Source organism: Lathyrus oleraceus, chromosome 2 (assembly GCF_024323335.1).
Source record: "Lathyrus oleraceus cultivar Zhongwan6 chromosome 2, CAAS_Psat_ZW6_1.0, whole genome shotgun sequence".
NCBI lineage: Eukaryota > Viridiplantae > Streptophyta > Magnoliopsida > Fabales > Fabaceae > Lathyrus > Lathyrus oleraceus.
In genome coordinates this window covers 433,486,268-433,511,924 of record NC_066580.1, presented here as the reverse complement: position 1 = coordinate 433,511,924, position 25,657 = coordinate 433,486,268, and the positions used below count along the sequence as shown (strand labels likewise).

Below are 25,657 nucleotides of genomic sequence, written 5' to 3'. Positions count from 1 at the left end.
AATAATTATAATACCTCATCAGACAACCAGGGACAGAGCCATAACTCTTAATTAGTGGGGACAAATATATATATATATATATATATATAATATATATATATATATATATATATATATATATATATATTATATATATATATATATATATATATATATATATATATATATAATTATATATATATATATATATATATATATATATATATATATATAAGATCTTATTTAAATGAATTTCTATGAAATAATTTAAAAATTGTATATAATATTATTAGAATATGATATATAAAACAATTTTCAAACTAATTATTTATATAATAGAAATAATTTAGAAATTAATAATATGTATAGAATAATTAGATATATGATATATGAAACACTTTTCAAATTAACTATTTATAATATTAGATGATAAATAATATATGTTATAGAAAATGTTAAATAACTAAAGAAAATGACATGTCACGTTGTAATTGAATAATCCATTTTGATAATTTGTTATCAATTCTCTACTCTGGAACATAACAACCCAATCATGTACAATTATTATTAAGTTGTCACGTGCATTCTTGCATTTTGTTATATACTTTTATCCTAAGATACAATAGTGATGGGTATGCTTTATATTAGTATAGTATATGATATTGAATGTATATAGTTTAAAAATTAGTGGGGGCATGGGCCTACCTTTGCAATGAATAGCTCCGTCCCTGCAAACAACAATAGATTGAGAGCCTCTAGAATAACATTTGTGTCGGCACTTTATACTCCAAATTAAATTGTTAATCCAAAATCATATTTTTCATCTACATATATTTTCCATGTAAATGCATGTGAGTATAACCGGTAAACAATTGATTTCGAAAATTAGGAAGATCTTAGTATATAGCTTAAACAAAAAAATATGCAGAAATAGAAATAATTTGAGAAGTGGAAACAATTTTAGAATTGGAAATGAATCAATTCTAGGAAAAATAAAATAAAATCTTACATTTTGAACTAAAAATCTAAACAAAACCAATATCGAAGATGAATATGATAAAAAATTACTTTGATAAACAATGTTTGAGGGGCGAAGATGGAAAAAAAATGAAAAAATATAAAAATTGGATTTAGAAAAATAAGAATAAGAGAGAGTTAATGAAATAAAAATGAAACAATTGAATATGAAGAAACGAGAAATGTCATCTACTATTTTCAATGTATTTTGAAACTTGAAAAGACAAATATATTGGATTGGAAAAGTTAAATTAGCTTTAAAAATATTTTAAAACAAAATTAAGAAATTAAAAAAAGGAAAATACAAGGTAAATCTTTTTAAATTAGTTTAAATTTGGATAATGAAATAATTTTGATAGATGTTAATATTATTTTGACAGTAGATTAAAAAATCCAAATGAATATGAAGATACTATTAATTGTTTAAGTAAATTAACATATATATTTCAATTAGTGTTGTTGATAGATCAAATACATTTTAAAGGATATAAAATTGGTTTTCTATTTAGTTTTTTTTCTTCCAAGCTTAATACACTGTATGGCAAAAAAAACGCTCTCTCTCTTAAAAACTTGAATTCCAAACTAAACAAAATACACTGTATCGTCCGAAAATGTGTCAGAATTTCAAACTCAGATATTAATCTTGTACATCTCCACCAACGGAAGTAAATCCCTTCATCAAACAAAGAACCGAAGAAGAGAAAAAAGAAGAAGATAAAAGCACCTATATGTTTCGTTTTTCCGCTAGAAATTTGTAGTGCATTATGTTTTTGACACGGAGCATGAATCTCTTTGCTATGTTTCTGAACAAGGAAACCCATCAAGTTATTTAACATGCAAAGTTTTACAAACAACGATAATCTTCCAATTCATGCGCTGATCTTTGGGAAGTAAGCAACATAAGCAATATTTACCATCTCATAAAATCAACCCTTTTTTTCCTTCTGTTTGTTTTTATGGGTTTGTCATAAAAATTTGTACTTGATGATGATATTATGGGTTTTGTTAAGGTTTGAAGAGGGAAGCAAGTTATCTTTGTGAGAGGGAAGCAAAAGACACTAAATCACAAACAACAAAAATCTTTCATATTCTCAAAAATTGAACTTTTTTCTTCTTTGTTTTCTTGTTTTTGATGGGTGTTTTTTTCACATAAAAACTTGAACTTGATATTCTCTGTTTGTTGCAAAAAGAGGGTATTTGAGTCTGGTTGCCGAGAAAGATCATCTACGGCTGAAGATGAAGATGATGCCCACAACACTGAGATCATCCTGGCCATTAATCATGCCCTCATCATGCCAAACTTATAGGTGCCACCATTAATCCTTATAGGTGACATTGTAAATACGTTTCTAAAGTGCTTTTTTTATTTAAGCGTTTATATTCAGTGGTAGTTAGCAGTAGCAAATTCATTTCTTTAACCAATTTTAACTTGTCATATTGAGATTTTCATTCAAAGTTGCATGCTTTTTAAACAAAACTTTTCACCTTAAAACCCACTTCTGTCTTGGATGGATATACTGTTTACGCAAAGTTAAATGAACTGATAATATGTGTTAGGTTCTACCTCTACGGATTGTGAGTATCTAGTCAATGATGATTTAAGTGTATGTTGTTTACAAGCAGTTTGATACTCTGATGATATATGCATTTTCAATTCCAATAAATGAATACAAATTGTCTTTATTGACTTATCTCCTTCCCACAAAAGCTGTTATTTTTATACTCTAAGTGAAATCTGATGTTTGTTTGGCAGTAGTATACCCTATATGCTTAAACAAAAGATGGAACAAATCGATTAGCTCAATACAATTCTTTTGTTGCAAGGTGAGTTCTTATCCATATTTGCATTGAAATTCAATTGTTGCCAGATTGGATTTTTAGTTATTAAATATAGTGAAGCCATTGTCTTTGTGCGGATTGTTGTCATCAGAATAATATATGTTTTGGGTCAAGATGAAACTAATCCGTCCCTGTTATTTACATGTCAATGTTTGGACGAATGTTGTACGGTACCGGATCATATGAATGTGTTAGTTTAGCTTTGGGGCAGAATTTACATAGTCGTCAACATATCCTAGACCCGCCCTTTAGGATTCAATGAGCACTGTCTTTGTTCCAAAGACTTTCAAGCGACAAGCTTTAGATATTTATTCATTGTAGAGGGTAGAACAAGTATAGAGGTCAAGTAAGTATCTGACGAAAGTCCCACATCTTTTGATGCGGAAAAGAAATTAAGCAGCTCAGATATAAAATGAAAGGCTTTAGATATATTTCTGCTAACTTCATAGATCGCATAAAATAATTATAAGACCTCATCAGACAACCAGGGACAGAGCGATAACTCTTAATTAGTGGGGGAAAATATATATATATATAATATATATATATATATATATAAGATCTTATTTAAATGAATTTCTATGAAATAATTTAAAAATTGTATATAATATTATTAGAATATGATATATAAAACAATTTTCAAACTAATTATTTATATAATAGAAATAATTTAGAAATTAATAATATGTATTGAATAATTAGATATATGATATATGAAACACTTTTCAAATTAACTCTTTATAATATTAGATGATAAATAATATATGTTATAGAAAATGTTAAATAACTAAAGAAAATGACATGTCACGTTGTAATTGAATAATCCATTTTGATAATTTGTTATCAATTCTCTACTCTGGAACATAACAACCCAATCATGTACAATTATTATTAAGTTGTCACGTGCATTCTTGCATTTTGTTATATATTTTTATCCTAAGATACAATAGTGATGGGTATGCTTTATATTAGTATATTATAATTATATGTATATAGTTTAAAAATTAGTGGGGGCATGGGCCTACCTTTGCAATGAATAGCTCTGTCCCTGCAAATAACAATAGATTGAGAGCCTCTAGAATAACATTTGTGTCGGCACTTTATACTCCAAATTAAATTGTTAATCCAAAATCATATTTTTCATCTACATATATTTTCCATGTAAATGCATGTGAGTATAACCGGTAAACAATTGATTTCGAAAATTAGGAAGATCTTAGTATATAGCTTAAACAAAAAAATATGCAGAAATAGAAATAATTTGAGAAGTGGAAACAATTTTAGAATTGGAAATGAATCAATTCTAGGAAAAATAAAATAAAATCTTACATTTTGAACTAAAAATCTAAACAAAACCAATATCGAAGATGAATATGATAAAATTTTTACTTTGATAAACAATGTTTGAGGGGCGAAGATGGAAAAAAAATGAAAAAATATAAAAAATTGGATTTAGAAAAATAAGAATAAGAGAGAGTTAATGAAATAAAAATGAAACAATTGAATATGAAGAAACGAGAAATGTCATCTACTATTTTCAATGTATTTTGAAACTTGAAAAGACAAATATATTGGATTGGAAAAGTTAAATTAGCTTAAAAAATATTTAAAACAAAATTAAGAAATTAAAAAAGGAAAATACAAGGTAAATTTTTAAATTAGTTTAAATTTGGATAATGAAATAATTTTGATAGATGTTAATATTATTTTGACAGTAGATTAAAAAATCCAAATGAATATGAAGATACTATTAATTGTTTAAGTAAATTAACATATATATTTCAATTAGTGTTGTTGATAGATCAAATACATTTTAAAGGATATAAAATTGTTTTTCTATTTAGTTTTTTTTCTTCCAAGCTTAATACACTGTATGGCAAAAAAAACGCTCTCTCTCTTAAAAACTTGAATTCCAAACTAAACAAAATACACTGTATCGTCCGAAAACGTGTCAGAATTTCAAACTCAGATATTAATCTTGTACATCTCCACCAACGGAAGTAAATCCCTTCATCAAACAAAGAACCGGAAGAAGAGAAAAAAGAAGAAGGTAAAGGCACCTATATGTTTCGTTTTTCCGCTAGAAATTTGTAGTGCATTATGTTTTTGACACGGAGCATGAATCTCTTTGCTATGTTTCTGAACAAGGAAACCCATCAAATTATTTAACATGCAAAGTTTTACAAACAACGATAATCTTCCTATTCATGCGCTGATCTTTGGGAAGTAAGCAACATAAGCAATATTTACCATCTCATAAAATCAACCCTTTTTTTCCTTCTGTTTGTTTTTATGGGTTTGTCATAAAAATTTGTACTTGATGATGATATTATGGGTTTTGTTAAGGTTTGAAGAGGGAAGCAAGTTATCTTTGTGAGAGGGAAGCAAAAGACACTAAATCACAAACAACAAAAATCTTTCATATTCTCAAAAACTGAACTTTTTCTTCTTTTTGTTTTCTTGTTTTTGATGGGTGTTTTTTCACATAAAAACTTGAACTTGATATTCTCTGTTTGTTGCAAAAAGAGGGTATTTGAGTCTGGTTGCCGAGAAAGATCATCTACGGCTGAAGATGAAGATGATGCCCACAACACTGAGATCATCCTGGCCATTAATCATGCCCTCATCATGCCAAACTTATAGGTGCCACCATTAATCCTTATAGGTGACATTGTAAATACGTTTCTAAAGTGCTTTTTTTATTTAAGCGTTTATATTCAGTGGTAGTTAGCAGTAGCAAATTCATTTCTTTAACCAATTTTAACTTGTCATATTGAGATTTTCATTCAAAGTTGCATGCTTTTTAAACAAAACTTTTCACCTTAAAACCCACTTCTGTCTTGGATGGATATACTGTTTACGCAAAGTTAAATGAACTGATAATATGTGTTAGGTTCTACCTCTACGGATTGTGAGTATCTAGTCAATGATGATTTAAGTGTATGTTGTTTACAAGCAGTTTGATACTCTGATGATATATGCATTTTCAATTCCAATAAATGAATACAAATTGTCTTTATTGACTTATCTCCTTCCCACAAAAGCTGTTATTTTTATACTCTAAGTGAAATCTGATGTTTGTTTGGCAGTAGTATACCCTATATGCTTAAACAAAAGATGGAACAAATCGATTAGCTCAATACAATTCTTTTGTTGCAAGGTGAGTTCTTATCCATATTTGCATTGAAATTCAATTGTTGCCAGATTGGATTTTTAGTTATTAAATATAGTGAAGCCATTGTCTTTGTGCGGATTGTTGTCATCAGAATAATATATGTTTTGGGTCAAGATGAAACTAATCCGTCCCTGTTATTTACATGTCAATGTTTGGACGAATGTTGTACGGTACCGGATCATATGAATGTGTTAGTTTAGCTTTGGGGCAGAATTTACATAGTCGTCAGCATATCCTAGACCCGCCCTTTAGGATTCAATGAGCACTGTCTTTGTTCCAAAGACTTTCAAGCGACAAGCTTTAGATATTTATTCATTGTAGAGGGTAGAACAAGTATAGAGGTCAAGTAAGTATCTGACGAAAGTCCCACATCTTTTGATGCGGAAAAGAAATTAAGCAGCTCAGATATAAAATGAAAGGCTTTAGATATATTTCTGCTAACTTCAGAGATCGCATAAAATAATTATAAGACCTCATCAGACAACCAGGGACAGAGCGATAACTCTTAATTAGTGGGGGAAAATATATATATTATATATATAAGATCTTATTTAAAATGAATTTCTATGAAATAATTTAAAAATTGTATATAATATTATTAGAATATGATATATAAAACAATTTTCAAACTAATTATTTATATAATAGAAATAATTTAGAAATTAATAATATGTATTGAATAATTAGATATATGATATATGAAACACTTTTCAAATTAACTCTTTATAATATTAGATGATAAATAATATATGTTATAGAAAATGTTAAATAACTAAAGAAAATGACATGTCACGTTGTAATTGAATAATCCATTTTGATAATTTGTTATCAATTCTCTACTCTGGAACATAACAACCCAATCATGTACAATTATTATTAAGTTGTCACGTGCATTCTTGCATTTTGTTATATATTTTTATCCTAAGATACAATAGTGATGGGTATGCTTTATATTAGTATAGTATATAATATTGAATGTATATAGTTTAAAAATTAGTGGGGGCATGGGCCTACCTTTGCAATGAATAGCTCTGTCCCTGCAAATAACAATAGATTGAGAGCCTCTAGAATAACATTTGTGTCGGCACTTTATACTCCAAATTAAATTGTTAATCCAAAATCATATTTTTCATCTACATATATTTTCCATGTAAATGCATGTGAGTATAACCGGTAAACAATTGATTTCGAAAATTAGGAAGATCTTAGTATATAGCTTAAAACAAAAAATATGCAGAAATAGAAATAATTTGAGAAGTGGAAACAATTTTAGAATTGGAAATGAATCAATTCTAGGAAAAATAAAATAAAATCTTACATTTTGAACTAAAAATCTAAACAAAACCAATATCGAAGATGAATATGATAAAAATTTTACTTTGATAAACAATGTTTGAGGGGCGAAGATGGAAAAAAAATGAAAAAATATAAAAAATTGGATTTAGAAAAATAAGAATAAGAGAGAGTTAATGAAATAAAAATGAAACAATTGAATATGAAGAAACGAGAAATGTCATCTACTATTTTCAATGTATTTTGAAACTTGAAAAGACAAATATATTGGATTGGAAAAGTTAAATTAGCTTAAAAAATATTTAAAACAAAATTAAGAAATTAAAAAAAGGAAAATACAAGGTAAATCTTTTTAAATTAGTTTAAATTTGGATAATGAAATAATTTTGATAGATGTTAATATTATTTTGACAGTAGATTAAAAAATCCAAATGAATATGAAGATACTATTAATTGTTTAAGTAAATTAACATATATATTTCAATTAGTGTTGTTGATAGATCAAATACATTTTAAAGGATATAAAATTGTTTTTCTATTTAGTTTTTTTTCTTCCAAGCTTAATACACTGTATGGCAAAAAAAACGCTCTCTCTCTTAAAAACTTGAATTCCAAACTAAACAAAATACACTGTATCGTCCGAAAACGTGTCAGAATTTCAAACTCAGATATTAATCTTGTACATCTCCACCAACGGAAGTAAATCCCTTCATCAAACAAAGAACCGGAAGAAGAGAAAAAAGAAGAAGGTAAAGGCACCTATATGTTTCGTTTTTCCGCTAGAAATTTGTAGTGCATTATGTTTTTGACACGGAGCATGAATCTCTTTGCTATGTTTCTGAACAAGGAAACCCATCAAATTATTTAACATGCAAAGTTTTACAAACAACGATAATCTTCCTATTCATGCGCTGATCTTTGGGAAGTAAGCAACATAAGCAATATTTACCATCTCATAAAATCAACCCTTTTTTCCTTCTGTTTGTTTTTATGGGTTTGTCATAAAAATTTGTACTTGATGATGATATTATGGGTTTTGTTAAGGTTTGAAGAGGGAAGCAAGTTATCTTTGTGAGAGGGAAGCAAAAGACACTAAATCACAAACAACAAAAATCTTTCATATTCTCAAAAACTGAACTTTTTCTTCTTTTTGTTTTCTTGTTTTTGATGGGTGTTTTTTTCACATAAAAACTTGAACTTGATATTCTCTGTTTGTTGCAAAAAGAGGGTATTTGAGTCTGGTTGCCGAGAAAGATCATCTACGGCTGAAGATGAAGATGATGCCCACAACACTGAGATCATCCTGGCCATTAATCATGCCCTCATCATGCCAAACTTATAGGTGCCACCATTAATCCTTATAGGTGACATTGTAAATACGTTTCTAAAGTGCTTTTTTTATTTAAGCGTTTATATTCAGTGGTAGTTAGCAGTAGCAAATTCATTTCTTTAACCAATTTTAACTTGTCATATTGAGATTTTCATTCAAAGTTGCATGCTTTTTAAACAAAACTTTTCACCTTAAAACCCACTTCTGTCTTGGATGGATATACTGTTTACGCAAAGTTAAATGAACTGATAATATGTGTTAGGTTCTACCTCTACGGATTGTGAGTATCTAGTCAATGATGATTTAAGTGTATGTTGTTTACAAGCAGTTTGATACTCTGATGATATATGCATTTTCAATTCCAATAAATGAATACAAATTGTCTTTATTGACTTATCTCCTTCCCACAAAAGCTGTTATTTTTATACTCTAAGTGAAATCTGATGTTTGTTTGGCAGTAGTATACCCTATATGCTTAAACAAAAGATGGAACAAATCGATTAGCTCAATACAATTCTTTTGTTGCAAGGTGAGTTCTTATCCATATTTGCATTGAAATTCAATTGTTGCCAGATTGGATTTTTAGTTATTAAATATAGTGAAGCCATTGTCTTTGTGCGGATTGTTGTCATCAGAATAATATATGTTTTGGGTCAAGATGAAACTAATCCGTCCCTGTTATTTACATGTCAATGTTTGGACGAATGTTGTACGGTACCGGATCATATGAATGTGTTAGTTTAGCTTTGGGGCAGAATTTACATAGTCGTCAGCATATCCTAGACCCGCCCTTTAGGATTCAATGAGCACTGTCTTTGTTCCAAAGACTTTCAAGCGACAAGCTTTAGATATTTATTCATTGTAGAGGGTAGAACAAGTATAGAGGTCAAGTAAGTATCTGACGAAAGTCCCACATCTTTTGATGCGGAAAAGAAATTAAGCAGCTCAGATATAAAATGAAAGGCTTTAGATATATTTCTGCTAACTTCAGAGATCGCATAAAATAATTATAAGACCTCATCAGACAACCAGGGACAGAGCGATAACTCTTAATTAGTGGGGGAAAATATATATATATATATATATATATTATATAAGATCTTATTTAAATGAATTTCTATGAAATAATTTAAAAATTGTATATAATATTATTAGAATATGATATATAAAACAATTTTCAAACTAATTATTTATATAATAGAAATAATTTAGAAATTAATAATATGTATTGAATAATTAGATATATGATATATGAAACACTTTTCAAATTAACTCTTTATAATATTAGATGATAAATAATATATGTTATAGAAAATGTTAAATAACTAAAGAAAATGACATGTCACGTTGTAATTGAATAATCCATTTTGATAATTTGTTATCAATTCTCTACTCTGGAACATAACAACCCAATCATGTACAATTATTATTAAGTTGTCACGTGCATTCTTGCATTTTGTTATATATTTTTATCCTAAGATACAATAGTGATGGGTATGCTTTATATTAGTATAGTATATAATATTGAATGTATATAGTTTAAAAATTAGTGGGGGCATGGGCCTACCTTTGCAATGAATAGCTCTGTCCCTGCAAATAACAATAGATTGAGAGCCTCTAGAATAACATTTGTGTCGGCACTTTATACTCCAAATTAAATTGTTAATCCAAAATCATATTTTTCATCTACATATATTTTCCATGTAAATGCATGTGAGTATAACCGGTAAACAATTGATTTCGAAAATTAGGAAGATCTTAGTATATAGCTTAAACAAAAAAATATGCAGAAATAGAAATAATTTGAGAAGTGGAAACAATTTTAGAATTGGAAATGAATCAATTCTAGGAAAAATAAAATAAAATCTTACATTTTGAACTAAAAATCTAAACAAAACCAATATCGAAGATGAATATGATAAAAATTTTACTTTGATAAACAATGTTTGAGGGGCGAAGATGGAAAAAAAATGAAAAAATATAAAAAATTGGATTTAGAAAAATAAGAATAAGAGAGAGTTAATGAAATAAAAATGAAACAATTGAATATGAAGAAACGAGAAATGTCATCTACTATTTTCAATGTATTTTGAAACTTGAAAAGACAAATATATTGGATTGGAAAAGTTAAATTAGCTTAAAAAATATTTAAAACAAAATTAAGAAATTAAAAAAAGGAAAATACAAGGTAAATCTTTTTAAATTAGTTTAAATTTGGATAATGAAATAATTTTGATAGATGTTAATATTATTTTGACAGTAGATTAAAAAATCCAAATGAATATGAAGATACTATTAATTGTTTAAGTAAATTAACATATATATTTCAATTAGTGTTGTTGATAGATCAAATACATTTTAAAGGATATAAAATTGTTTTTCTATTTAGTTTTTTTTCTTCCAAGCTTAATACACTGTATGGCAAAAAAAAACGCTCTCTCTCTTAAAAACTTGAATTCCAAACTAAACAAAATACACTGTATCGTCCGAAAACGTGTCAGAATTTCAAACTCAGATATTAATCTTGTACATCTCCACCAACGGAAGTAAATCCCTTCATCAAACAAAGAACCGGAAGAAGAGAAAAAAGAAGAAGGTAAAGGCACCTATATGTTTCGTTTTTCCGCTAGAAATTTGTAGTGCATTATGTTTTTGACACGGAGCATGAATCTCTTTGCTATGTTTCTGAACAAGGAAACCCATCAAATTATTTAACATGCAAAGTTTTACAAACAACGATAATCTTCCTATTCATGCGCTGATCTTTGGGAAGTAAGCAACATAAGCAATATTTACCATCTCATAAAATCAACCCTTTTTTTCCTTCTGTTTGTTTTTATGGGTTTGTCATAAAAATTTGTACTTGATGATGATATTATGGGTTTTGTTAAGGTTTGAAGAGGGAAGCAAGTTATCTTTGTGAGAGGGAAGCAAAAGACACTAAATCACAAACAACAAAAATCTTTCATATTCTCAAAAACTGAACTTTTTCTTCTTTTTGTTTTCTTGTTTTTGATGGGTGTTTTTTTCACATAAAAACTTGAACTTGATATTCTCTGTTTGTTGCAAAAAGAGGGTATTTGAGTCTGGTTGCCGAGAAAGATCATCTACGGCTGAAGATGAAGATGATGCCCACAACACTGAGATCATCCTGGCCATTAATCATGCCCTCATCATGCCAAACTTATAGGTGCCACCATTAATCCTTATAGGTGACATTGTAAATACGTTTCTAAAGTGCTTTTTTTATTTAAGCGTTTATATTCAGTGGTAGTTAGCAGTAGCAAATTCATTTCTTTAACCAATTTTAACTTGTCATATTGAGATTTTCATTCAAAGTTGCATGCTTTTTAAACAAAACTTTTCACCTTAAAACCCACTTCTGTCTTGGATGGATATACTGTTTACGCAAAGTTAAATGAACTGATAATATGTGTTAGGTTCTACCTCTACGGATTGTGAGTATCTAGTCAATGATGATTTAAGTGTATGTTGTTTACAAGCAGTTTGATACTCTGATGATATATGCATTTTCAATTCCAATAAATGAATACAAATTGTCTTTATTGACTTATCTCCTTCCCACAAAAGCTGTTATTTTTATACTCTAAGTGAAATCTGATGTTTGTTTGGCAGTAGTATACCCTATATGCTTAAACAAAAGATGGAACAAATCGATTAGCTCAATACAATTCTTTTGTTGCAAGGTGAGTTCTTATCCATATTTGCATTGAAATTCAATTGTTGCCAGATTGGATTTTTAGTTATTAAATATAGTGAAGCCATTGTCTTTGTGCGGATTGTTGTCATCAGAATAATATATGTTTTGGGTCAAGATGAAACTAATCCGTCCCTGTTATTTACATGTCAATGTTTGGACGAATGTTGTACGGTACCGGATCATATGAATGTGTTAGTTTAGCTTTGGGGCAGAATTTACATAGTCGTCAGCATATCCTAGACCCGCCCTTTAGGATTCAATGAGCACTGTCTTTGTTCCAAAGACTTTCAAGCGACAAGCTTTAGATATTTATTCATTGTAGAGGGTAGAACAAGTATAGAGGTCAAGTAAGTATCTGACGAAAGTCCCACATCTTTTGATGCGGAAAAGAAATTAAGCAGCTCAGATATAAAATGAAAGGCTTTAGATATATTTCTGCTAACTTCAGAGATCGCATAAAATAATTATAAGACCTCATCAGACAACCAGGGACAGAGCGATAACTCTTAATTAGTGGGGGAAAATATATATATATATATAATTAAATGAATTTCTATGAAATAATTTAAAAATTGTATATAATATTATTAGAATATGATATATAAAACAATTTTCAAACTAATTATTTATATAATAGAAATAATTTAGAAATTAATAATATGTATTGAATAATTAGATATATGATATATGAAACACTTTTCAAATTAACTCTTTATAATATTAGATGATAAATAATATATGTTATAGAAAATGTTAAATAACTAAAGAAAATGACATGTCACGTTGTAATTGAATAATCCATTTTGATAATTTGTTATCAATTCTCTACTCTGGAACATAACAACCCAATCATGTACAATTATTATTAAGTTGTCACGTGCATTCTTGCATTTTGTTATATATTTTTATCCTAAGATACAATAGTGATGGGTATGCTTTATATTAGTATAGTATATAATATTGAATGTATATAGTTTAAAAATTAGTGGGGGCATGGGCCTACCTTTGCAATGAATAGCTTTGTCCCTGCAAATAACAATAGATTGAGAGCCTCTAGAATAACATTTGTGTCGGCACTTTATACTCCAAATTAAATTGTTAATCCAAAATCATATTTTTCATCTACATATATTTTCCATGTAAATGCATGTGAGTATAACCGGTAAACAATTGATTTCGAAAATTAGGAAGATCTTAGTATATAGCTTAAACAAAAAAATATGCAGAAATAGAAATAATTTGAGAAATGGAAACAATTTTAGAATTGGAAATGAATCAATTCTAGGAAAAATAAAATAAAATCTTACATTTTGAACTAAAAATCTAAACAAAACCAATATCGAAGATGAATATGATAAAAAATTTACTTTGATAAACAATGTTTGAGGGGCGAAGATGGAAAAAAAATGAAAAAATATAAAAAATTGGATTTAGAAAAATAAGAATAAGAGAGAGTTAATGAAATAAAAATGAAACAATTGAATATGAAGAAACGAGAAATGTCATCTACTATTTTCAATGTATTTTGAAACTTGAAAAGACAAATATATTGGATTGGAAAAGTTAAATTAGCTTAAAAAATATTTAAAACAAAATTAAGAAATTAAAAAAAGGAAAATACAAGGTAAATCTTTTTAAATTAGTTTAAATTTGGATAATGAAATAATTTTGATAGATGTTAATATTATTTTGACAGTAGATTAAAAAATCCAAATGAATATGAAGATACTATTAATTGTTTAAGTAAATTAACATATATATTTCAATTAGTGTTGTTGATAGATCAAATACATTTTAAAGGATATAAAATTGTTTTTCTATTTAGTTTTTTTTCTTCCAAGCTTAATACACTGTATGGCAAAAAAAACGCTCTCTCTCTTAAAAACTTGAATTCCAAACTAAACAAAATACACTGTATCGTCCGAAAACGTGTCAGAATTTCAAACTCAGATATTAATCTTGTACATCTCCACCAACGGAAGTAAATCCCTTCATCAAACAAAGAACCGGAAGAAGAGAAAAAAGAAGAAGGTAAAGGCACCTATATGTTTCGTTTTTCCGCTAGAAATTTGTAGTGCATTATGTTTTTGACACGGAGCATGAATCTCTTTGCTATGTTTCTGAACAAGGAAACCCATCAAATTATTTAACATGCAAAGTTTTACAAACAACGATAATCTTCCTATTCATGCGCTGATCTTTGGGAAGTAAGCAACATAAGCAATATTTACCATCTCATAAAATCAACCCTTTTTTTCCTTCTGTTTGTTTTTATGGGTTTGTCATAAAAATTTGTACTTGATGATGATATTATGGGTTTTGTTAAGGTTTGAAGAGGGAAGCAAGTTATCTTTGTGAGAGGGAAGCAAAAGACACTAAATCACAAACAACAAAAGTCTTTCATATTCTCAAAAACTGAACTTTTTCTTCTTTTTGTTTTCTTGTTTTTGATGGGTGTTTTTTTCACATAAAAACTTGAACTTGATATTCTCTGTTTGTTGCAAAAAGAGGGTATTTGAGTCTGGTTGCCGAGAAAGATCATCTACGGCTGAAGATGAAGATGATGCCCACAACACTGAGATCATCCTGGCCATTAATCATGCCCTCATCATGCCAAACTTATAGGTGCCACCATTAATCCTTATAGGTGACATTGTAAATACGTTTCTAAAGTGCTTTTTTTATTTAAGCGTTTATATTCAGTGGTAGTTAGCAGTAGCAAATTCATTTCTTTAACCAATTTTAACTTGTCATATTGAGATTTTCATTCAAAGTTGCATGCTTTTTAAACAAAACTTTTCACCTTAAAACCCACTTCTGTCTTGGATGGATATACTGTTTACGCAAAGTTAAATGAGCTGATAATATGTGTTAGGTTCTACCTCTACGGATTGTGAGTATCTAGTCAATGATGATTTAAGTGTATGTTGTTTACAAGCAGTTTGATACTCTGATGATATATGCATTTTCAATTCCAATAAATGAATACAAATTGTCTTTATTGACTTATCTCCTTCCCACAAAAGCTGTTATTTTTATACTCTAAGTGAAATCTGATGTTTGTTTGGCAGTAGTATACCCTATATGCTTAAACAAAAGATGGAACAAATCGATTAGCTCAATACAATTCTTTTGTTGCAAGGTGAGTTCTTATCCATATTTGCATTGAAATTCAATTGTTGCCAGATTGGATTTTTAGTTATTAAATATAGTGAAGCCATTGTCTTTGTGCGGATTGTTGTCATCAGAATAATATATGTTTTGGGTCAAGATGAAACTAATCCGTCCCTGTTATTTACATGTCAATGTTTGGACGAATGTTGTACGGTACCGGATCATATGAATGTGTTAGTTTAGCTTTGGGGCAGAATTTACATAGTCGTCAGCATATCCTAGACCCGCCCTTTAGGATTCAATGAGCACTGTCTTTGTTCCAAAGACTTTCAAGCGACAAGCTTTAGATATTTATTCATTGTAGAGGGTAGAACAAGTATAGAGGTCAAGTAAGTATCTGACGAAAGTCCCACATCTTTTGATGCGGAAAAGAAATTAAGCAGCTCAGATATAAAATGAAAGGATCTCTAGCTATAATAGCCATGGAGCCGTGTGATGATGACATAGCGAACTATTCTTTCGCCTTTTACTAAAGAATACCGTGTCAGTGTCACAATTAGCGGTATACGCTAGTTTTTGGAAGAGTTCTCTTCATTGAGGGCTCTGCAACATTAGTTCAAGTTTTTGTTTTGATTTATGGTATTTCTCACTATTTTTTTGTAGTTTTAAAATTTAGTTCTGTTTTATTCTTCTAACTGCAGAATAATAATGATTTGCAGTATTATAGAAAACTTTAAACTTACACTCTAATGAGAATGATGTTCTATTGAGTCATAGATTGGAAAACATGATCAAACTCATCATTGTGATGAACCTATAGGGCAACCAATCCCAATGAAGTGAATGAACCTAGCAGACTAACACCTCAATGTGAACCCATTTGCAAAGGAGATGACTGATGTTGCGTTAAAATTCAAATCCATAGTTCCTATCTAGTTTAAATGAATAATGACAATATGAACTAGAAAATACAAACACACCAGCGTAGCTACCAAATGGATGTGGTCAATGTACTCTTAAGAACTAACATATTTAAAAGTATTTAGTTCTCATTCAGATTTGTTCAAATGTACCCCATTAAAAATTCATTCAGTAGAAGACATCCCCTAAAGATACTATGGATGATGATGAAAATGGTATAATTATGGAGAACTATTAGAATTGCAAGAAACCTTCCTTACAACATGTTGCTTCAAGGAATCTGATCTCTCAAACATGTAGAGTCCAAAGTCCATTTTACCAAAACCAATTGTCTTGTATGACACATCTTGTATCAAGCAATCCTTATCAGAGAATATACAATATCAAGAAGAATATCTTGCTAATTTTGATACCGAAACGTTGAAACTAAACAATGGCAGGCATAAAACATCAATTAAGATAATAGAGTCAGTGAGACGTACACACTTCATTAGAAAATTCTGCTATGGCCATATTACCTTAACCGGTATTGAATTTATCCTATATTATATGTCGATAACATGTCTAAAGTAGAGCATATGTGGTCAGTGGCACCATTATAAAAAAATCCGTAAATCGAATTTTCGGACTACAGAACAATAGGAAGCAGATTTGATAGGTTGTGTGGAGGTCACTGTACAAGCCTGATTCACACCGTGTGAGGTAACATTAGCTCCTCCTTTCAATGTGTTGGACTTGAGCATTCCTTGAATTTACGATCCAGGTATTGACAGCGTTATACATCATTCATGGTTTCAATGACGCTGCGGTTGGCCGTGAAGTGGGTTGTGAGACGCACTCATAAGGTATACTTGTGAAGAAGATTTACATCTATTTCATCGTTGTTATGGTACTTTTGTTGGCAGATATTATTTTGAAGGTTGTTGAAAGTTGTGGCTTCTAGCATGATATTCTATGCCGTGCTTTGAATATCATAATCATATCACCAAGCATATGTGATTTTTCACAAATGGGATAGTATAAGAGACTATTTTTAAATTCTATTAGTTGTCTCCTTTCCAGAGAAACTGTTTCTTTTGATACTCAAGTGAAATATAATGTTCGGCGGTATAGCTCAGTTTGTATACTTGATATGCTTGAACAATTTGGTGGGGGTTTGATAAAGTTAAATTGATCACCGTGCTGTGCAATGAAGAGTATAATTTTTCATTGGTGTTTTTGAAGGAAATATGTTAAGCCTAACTAACTGTTTACAGTGCATGCATAACACTAAGGTAAGTCCTCATTTGTCTTCTACAGGATTCTTTTGTAGCTATAGCCATGGTAGGTTTTGATCATGAAATGGTGAGGTTTGTAAAGACTTACTTAAAACAAAGGATGGAGCATATCATTGGCTCATATATAGCTCTTATTTTCAAAGGTGAGTTATTATTCATGTGCTGTTTTTGTGTTGAAATTCAATTGTGCTAGATTGGGATATACTTTATTAGTATTTAAAGAGATAGGGGCCAAGTGAGTGGGTATCAGACTCAAGTCACACATTGTCTGCTTCATAAAAGAAACTATACTGCTCACAAATAAAATGAAAGGATCTCTAATTGTGTCAATTACGGAGCTGTGTGATGATGACATAGCGAACTATTCTTTCGCCTTTTACTAAAGAATACCGTGTTAGCGTCACAATTAGCAGCATACGCTAGTTTTTGGAAGAGTCCTCTTAATTGAGGGCTCTGCAAATTTAGTTCAAGTTTATATTTGGATTCTTTGTTTTTTGGTAGTTCTTGTTATTTATAAAATATTTCTGTTTTATTCGACTAAATCTGAATGATAGTTTAATTCTGTTTTATTCTAGTGACAGCTGAATGATAATGATTTGCAGTATTACAAAAAACATTGACGTCACAGATTGGAAAACATGATCAAACTCATCATTGCGATGAACCCATAGGCCAATCAAGTTTGTGTATGTGTTTAGTTTATTGAATTTTTTTGATCTATTAATCACTAACTGGAATTTTGATTAGGGAGGGATTAATTAGTTGTTTGATACACAAATATGTGGTTAAGTGGTTCATCTTCAAAAGCCAAAAATTGATAACTCATCTGCTCCCTCGTTATTAATCCATTTGTAATTTGTTTCTGATTTCTCTACTTCAACACAATTACTTTATGTACTATTTATCAATTGAAAGCCAGTGGGAAATTGCGATCCAGATAGATCACACTATGCGTGATAGATAGAGAGACTAAATATACGTTCCAGGTGCGTGATAGATCGAGAGTACTCTTTGTTTCTTCTTTCATTGGTGTTTGGTGTTTAGTATTTTCTAATAAATGCCTAACTAGTAATCTTTGTTTCATTTTTCATTGGTGTTTGGTGTTTAGTATTTTCGAATAAATGCCTAACTAGTACTCTTTGTTTTATCTTTCATTGGTGTTTGGTGTTTAGTATTTTCGAATAAATGCCTAACTATTTATAACTTTCAACAACTTTGGTACTGGTTTGGTGACTGGGCCATTTTATTACTGTAATGTTATTTTTTGCTGTATAATATTTTCTTGTCTTGGTATTTGAACAAGTTAGATTTCTTTCTCTCAACTTTATTCTTTGCGGTTTAATATTTGATTGTCTTAGTTGTTAGATTTGTTTATGGACAAGAATGATGGTTGAGGACTTCACAGTAAAATTTCCTAGTCCCACACTGCTAATGAGAGATATTAGATGACTTTGAAGTTATATATGAAAGGAAGTTTGTTCAATGTTATAACTATCTTTGCGCTTGGGGCAATGACGCAGCTAGTGAGGTACTAACCGAGGCGCGTCTATTGCTGGTTGAAAACTATTTCCAAACCCCCTCTTAGGCTTGGGTTCAACTCAAGCCTTTGAGAATTTTTGGAAGGACTCCCTTCTGGGTAAAGTCCTACAATTTTAGTTCAATATTTAATAAAGTCCTACATTTTTAGGTTATACTTATTCTTAGCAGTTCTTTAAACTTCAGTCTCTTATTAGGTTTCCCAAACTCTGATATTTTTATTATTTTAAGATATAACTTGTTAACATTGCAATAGTAAAAAAGCCCAGTCATTAAACTAATACCAAAGTTCTCATCCAGCTACAAACATTGCAAAGTATAAAAGCCCAGTCATTAAACTAATACCAAAGTTCTCATCCAGCCACAAACATTGCAAAGTAAAAAAGCCCAGTTATCAAACCAGTACCAAAGTTCTCATCCAGCCACAAACATTGCAAAGTAAAAAAGCCCAGTCATCAAACCAATACCAAAGTTCTCATCCAGCCACAATGACAGTCTTCAACTCCGACAAACCATACTTTAAACTCTTCCGCTACTTTTTCCAGGTTAAAAGATTTATAACTTGAAACCAAATAAATTTGATATGAAAGGTAAGATTTGGTATCAGTTCCTGAAACAAAATAAAGATTGATATAAAAGGTAAGATTTGGTATCAGTTCCTGAAACAAAATAAAGATTGATATAAAAGGTAAGATTTGTTCTATAAAACATGATAGAGGAGATCATGGAACAAAATATTGCATACATTCACTTATGAGATTCCACAACTACAATATTTATACATAGTTTGTAATAGGAGTTGGTGTATAACATGTTGATCCACTCCGACACTAAATTTAGGGAACAAATAATCTTAGTATAGATTTATATGATTATTATCTTTCACAAAATAGAATACTGATAATGAGACTTATATGATATTTTTTCCTTTTTCTCTTAGGAATGGTTTAGAATTATGTTATATGAGTCCCACATCCGAATTGTTTGAGTGAATAGTATGGAACATCAAGTATAAAAGAGAAGTGTGTCATACTTTGCAACATACTTACCTGGATGGGGTCAATGGGTGATCAAGAAGGCCCATGGCCTAGGCAAGTGACCTCCATTGCACTTAGGAGGGGTGCTAGCCTAAGGTCTACCCAAGTGGTGGAGCCTACATCATAATTTGTTGCTGTGGGGGCCTGTGTTCGCGCGGCCCCCTCCCAATTGAGTTACGAACTTTAATTTTAGAAGATAAATAACATTGCTCTGGCTGCCTGTGTATGCACGCCCCCCTCCCAATTGGGTTTAAAGCTTTTATCTTAAGGCAGACTGGTTTATAGAAATTGTCTACGATTATGGTTTAAGTGAGCAAAGTGAAAAAAAAGACTTGAACATAAACAAATGAAATGTAAATGTTAATGAATGATAAACGATTGAAATTTAAAATGCATAAAGTAAATGACTTGAAAGATAAAACCATAATGAATAAGAGTTAGTCAATGGTTAGTCAAATGCTAGTGTTGAGTTTTATTTGATTAAGTCATTCTTTGGAGAACACTCAACCATTCATTCACAAGTATGGATCTTTAAATCAAGACATCATCCATGAGAAGGACTCCAACTTGGATAATTCAACAAGTATGCCACTAACTCTCATGAAAGGAAAAAGATCAAGTCTCCACACAATGCCATAAAGAATGGGAGACTCGCAATCTCACTTACTAGAATGATATGCCTTAAGGGTCAAATTTAGCTCTATGTTAAGCAATCATAATTTGACTTATGTAGAAGTCACAACTATCTGAGGTCGGACAATAAAAATTTAAGTGTTAATGCATGTTAGAGATTTGGTACAAAGAACCAAACTCCTAAAACATACCACACACTAAAATAAAATGGGAAGGACCTATCTCACTCATACTGATATTGATTCATCTGACACAAGGTCATTGATGAATCAATTAGCCTTTAGACATTAGAGATTTCATTGGTCAAATGATGGAATGGAGAAGAATAGGGATGAAGATGAAGAGGGAGGGAAAGATAGAAACACAAATTGATCATGCGAGGAATTTCATCAAATAAAAATCATCCATTCATTTTGGGAGATGAAATATATATTTCATCAATCCCCTATATCCAATGGTTTTAATCCAACAAAAGTCAAATCAACCATAACCAAGGCCCAAACAGAAAGTCAAACATCACAAGACCATAAAAATGGCTCAACAATGTTTGTAAACATTTAATCAATTAAAAATGAATTAAAATACATAATAATCTGGTCAAAACATAAAATTCCTTCAAAACACCAAATAAATTACCAAAGGATTTATCCTAGGTCAAATAAGGTCAAAGGACTTTAGACAAAAAATTTCACAATTTTTAGAAAGTCAGAAGTATTGTTAAATAATTATAAATATACACAAAAACACTTAATTCATGAAAAATACCAAAATCAATCCAAAAAATAATTTTAATTCAGAATATGGAAGGGAAAAATATTTAAAGATTTTTGGTGAAAGTCCCATATTTTTTGGATTAAAAATGGATTTATTATGAATTAAACAAAACAAAATAATTAAATGGAAAATAAAAAAATATGGAAAATCAGGGTCCATCAGATCTCCCTCATTAATTGAGGTGGCAAATCTGATGTCCACGCGTATGTGCAATACAATGGACCTTGGTCAATGCATCACACACATGGTATTTAAAAGGGACGGTCAGGATTAGAATGTGGGAACCAGATCAGATGGCTTGGACTTTGTCAATGCACCACCGGAGTCCTAGCTCTCGTCATCTTCTCTGGTGGACCTCACCCTCAACCAAATGGAAAATGAAAAGTGAGGACATATTTTTGAAGGAAAAATGCTTAGGAGCACGAATCTGACCTTCATTTCTTCCAATTCCAAGTATATCTTTCAAGTATACATGGATTTGGAAATTGAGGTTCATGATCTGAGTTGCTTCGATTTGACCTCAAAGCAACTCAATCTTGTTGCCTACATTGGTAGGACTTCAGCCAACCAAAAATTACTTGAAATGATAGAGAATTGAGAAAGAATCGAAGAGAGAAAGTTTCACAAAATTCACCTTCTGCTTGTAGTGATGAAGCTCGATCTGGATCTCAATTGGCTTGGGCTTGCTTCTACTTACTTGCAGGAGATGAAAGAGATGATCAAAAGGCTTGGATCCTTTGAGTTTCAATCCCAAAACATAAATGGAATTGAAGCTTGATTTCAAACTGAAATCCTCAAGGTTATCCTTTCAATGGGGTTTTGGGAAGAAGCAGGTCGAAGCTTGGGTAAGAGGATCCTCATTCTGATCACTAAGGCCATGTATTTATAGAGTGTTTGCATTGCTTTTCACACACTTCAAAAATTGGTCAAAATTGGAAAGGTTAGTGCATGCTTGCATGGGCGTGTGATAGGTCCATGAGATGATTGGAAAAGATCCATAAATGATCATGAATGATGCTGAAAGTCTAACATGCGGCCATGCATTTGTAATTGAGAAATGATCATGTGATTCATCCAAATGGAACCATGAAGAGTAACCATGCGCAAGTCATTCAAATCTTGTCCAAATGAGGTGATCTTGGACTTTTTGGAAAGGTGACATAAAGAGGAACAACTTTCATGTTGAACACTTTTCTATTTTAATCTTGGATCATGATGAATTTTGAGGTGGAAGTTTGAGAAATCAAACAGAATTAAAAAATTTCTAAGTACCAAGTCAAATATCCACTTCTTCCACCTTGAATAACGTTTTCTATGAGCTTCAAATGGAAAGAGTTCCTTCATCAAAGTTGTATATATTTCAATCATATTAAATTTGGTCACAAATTTGACCTTATTTGGATTTGGAATGAAGGAGTTATGCATTTTAGAAGTTGAGGAAAATTGCTTGTTCAATGATGATGGCCCAAAATGACCTATAATATTTCCTCTTGACACATGCCCTTGCAAGTTAAATTTGAAGTTTCTCAAACAATAAAAGTTGGATAAGACATATTGAAATTGATCATGAAACTTGGATGACCTTCATCTCATAAAAATTTAGCAAGTTATGGTCCTTGGAAGTTGACCGCCTAACTAGGGCACCAACAAAATGACCTATAATCTTTCACCATAAAAAATTACTTTCCAAGAAAAAATAGATCTTGATGTCAATATGAAAGTTGTTTGTAATGTCATAAAGAGTAATGTTCATCTTGGGATCATTTTCATATGACAAAAATTGTAGGAGATAGGGTCTAGGGAACCCCAGTTTTGACCAGTTGACTTCCTCTAGTCAACCACCTTGAACCAACTTGCAAAACTTGAATTTATCTTGATCTTTGGGACTCATGGAGGATCATATATGTATAAGATGATGTAGTATGAAGTATCCCTTGAAATATTTGATCAAATGATGAAGAAACTTGCTGAGGAAGTCACACAAGATACCTAGAGGAATTAGGGCTTCCAAGGAAAACAAGCTTCAAACTCTTGATGATTTCTTGATCAAAATGATAAGTGAAGAGAATGGAGATCCATATATGATGTCTAGATCCAATGTGAACCATCTCTTGATTAATCTTCTTGCATTGAGGGTCTCAAACCCTAGATGTGAGCTTGATGAGGCATAAGTGGATGCATACACTACCTACCAAAGAAATAAAGCTATACATAGACATATTTTTGGTATTTTGGTTAGTAAATAATGAAAAACAAAGTATTTTGGATGCATACACTACCTAAGCATTCACACAAGAATACTGCAAACTCATTCTACATTCTCATTCATTCTTGTTCAAACATGTTCACACGAGTTGTTGCTCTAAGTGTGAGGTCTTACAGTTTTTATTGTGTTAATATTGCTTATCTAGAAACACTAAACACTTCATTATAATTCTAAAATAGTTGCTGAATATTTCCTCAAGTGACTTGTGAAGTCTGTAAACTTGAGAGGGCTAAGAGATTCTTACTCTCTTAGACGCTTTTGTTGTAATCTTTCTAGATTATTGGATTAAGTCCTTGTTGAAGGAGAAATCACCTTGGCCGGGTGGACTGGAGTATCTTTGAATTTCAAGCGAACCAGGATAAACTTCTGTGTTTATTGCTTTATCTTTCGTGTGTGTTTTATTTGCAAAAGTCTTTATTACATGTGAAAACAATTCAAACCCCCCTTTCTTGTTCTTCTCTACCTTCAATTGGTATCAGAGCTTCGGCTCTATTATTGATTTTTAAATCAAACACTTAACAGTGTAGAGAAGATCCGGCGTGAGAAGAAAATGATCAATTTGCAATGGAAGAGAACATCTTATGATGAGGCACTTCAAGACAAAGAATGAATTCTAGCAATGGAAGAAGAAAATGATCAATTTGCAAAGAACGACGTCTGGGATCTTGTACCAAAGCTAAAAGGTATCCACGTTATTGGAAAAAATGGGTGTACAGAAACAAAATGAAAAAGGAGAAGTGGTCAAAAACAAAGCACGACTGATAGCACAAGGTTGTAGTCAACAAGAAGAGATTGGCTACAACGAAACCTTTGCTCCAGTCGCAAGGTTAGAATCTATTCGTTTACTTGTATCATTCGTTGTTAATCATTCCATCAAATTATATCAGATGGATGTCAAGAGTGCATTTCTGAATGGTTATATCTCTGAAGAAGTATATGTTCACCAACCTCTGGGTTTTGAAAACTCAAAATGTCCAGAACACATTTTTAAACTAAAAAAATCTTTGTATGGTCTAAAACAAGCCCCTAGAGCTTGGTATGAAAGACTAAGCACATTTCTACTGGAACATGATATTATTAGAGGCAAAGTTGACTCTACTCTCTTTTGTAAAAACTTCAGAAATGACCTCATGATATGTCAGATATATGTTGAGGATATAATTTTTGGTTCAACTAACCCTTCTGTTTGTCAAGAATTCTCTGAGTTAATGCAGACAAAATTTGAAATGAGTCTGATTCAAGAACTAAAATTATTTCTTAGGATTCAAATCAACCAAGCTTCAGACGCTACATATGTATATCGAAGCAAATACATAAAATACATTCTGAAGAAATTTGAAATGTCAGAAAGCAAACCAGCAAAGACTCTCATGCATCCTACTTGCATTCTGAAAAAAGAAGAAGCAAGTCAAAAGGTTTGTCAGAAGCTCTATCGTGGTTAGGCTCTCTTCTCTATCTGACTGCTACACGACCAAATATTCTTTTCAGCGTTAGCCTCTATGCCAGATTCCAATTAGATCCAAGGGAATCTCATCTAACAACTGTTAATAGAATCTTAAGGCATCTGAAAGGATCACCTAATCTTGGCCTGATGTATGAGAAAACATCAGAGTATAGGCTCTCTGGATAATGTGATGCAAATCATGTCGGAGACATATTGGAACGAAAAAGCACCTTTAGAAACTGTCAATTTGGGGGGGGGGGGGGGGAAATCTTATATCTTGGGCTAGCAAAAGACAGTCAAC

At 30.8% G+C, this 25,657-nt stretch overlaps 1 long non-coding RNA gene and 4 other non-coding genes across 31 annotated transcripts; all 5 read left to right on the top strand.

Annotated features, from left to right (window-relative positions):
- Positions 1 to 1,617: 1,617 nt before the first annotated feature.
- On the top strand, positions 1,618 to 18,510 carry LOC127119998 (uncharacterized). 27 transcript variants are annotated; one of them, XR_007802972.1, is made up of 6 exons: positions 4,692 to 5,061; positions 11,526 to 11,823; positions 12,270 to 12,340; positions 17,153 to 17,234; positions 17,689 to 17,809; positions 18,242 to 18,510. It is a non-coding gene; the product is annotated as an uncharacterized LOC127119998 (long non-coding RNA). The 27 variants fall into 27 exon arrangements; XR_007802978.1 differs by lacking the exon at positions 11,526 to 11,823 and adding an exon at positions 8,348 to 8,645; XR_007802975.1 differs by lacking the exons at positions 11,526 to 11,823; positions 12,270 to 12,340 and adding exons at positions 8,348 to 8,645; positions 9,092 to 9,162.
- Positions 15,955 to 16,071, top strand: LOC127124774 (U5 spliceosomal RNA). Its single transcript, XR_007804246.1, has one exon. It is a non-coding gene; the product is annotated as a U5 spliceosomal RNA (small nuclear RNA).
- Positions 18,003 to 18,119, top strand: LOC127124685 (U5 spliceosomal RNA). Its single transcript, XR_007804145.1, has one exon. It is a non-coding gene; the product is annotated as a U5 spliceosomal RNA (small nuclear RNA).
- Positions 18,511 to 19,159: 649 nt separating the features above from the next.
- Positions 19,160 to 19,310, top strand: LOC127124498 (U4 spliceosomal RNA). Its single transcript, XR_007803982.1, has one exon. It is a non-coding gene; the product is annotated as a U4 spliceosomal RNA (small nuclear RNA).
- A 933-nt stretch (positions 19,311 to 20,243) lies between these two features.
- Positions 20,244 to 20,404, top strand: LOC127123984 (U1 spliceosomal RNA). The gene has a single exon (XR_007803635.1). It is a non-coding gene; the product is annotated as a U1 spliceosomal RNA (small nuclear RNA).
- Positions 20,405 to 25,657: the final 5,253 nt, after the last annotated feature.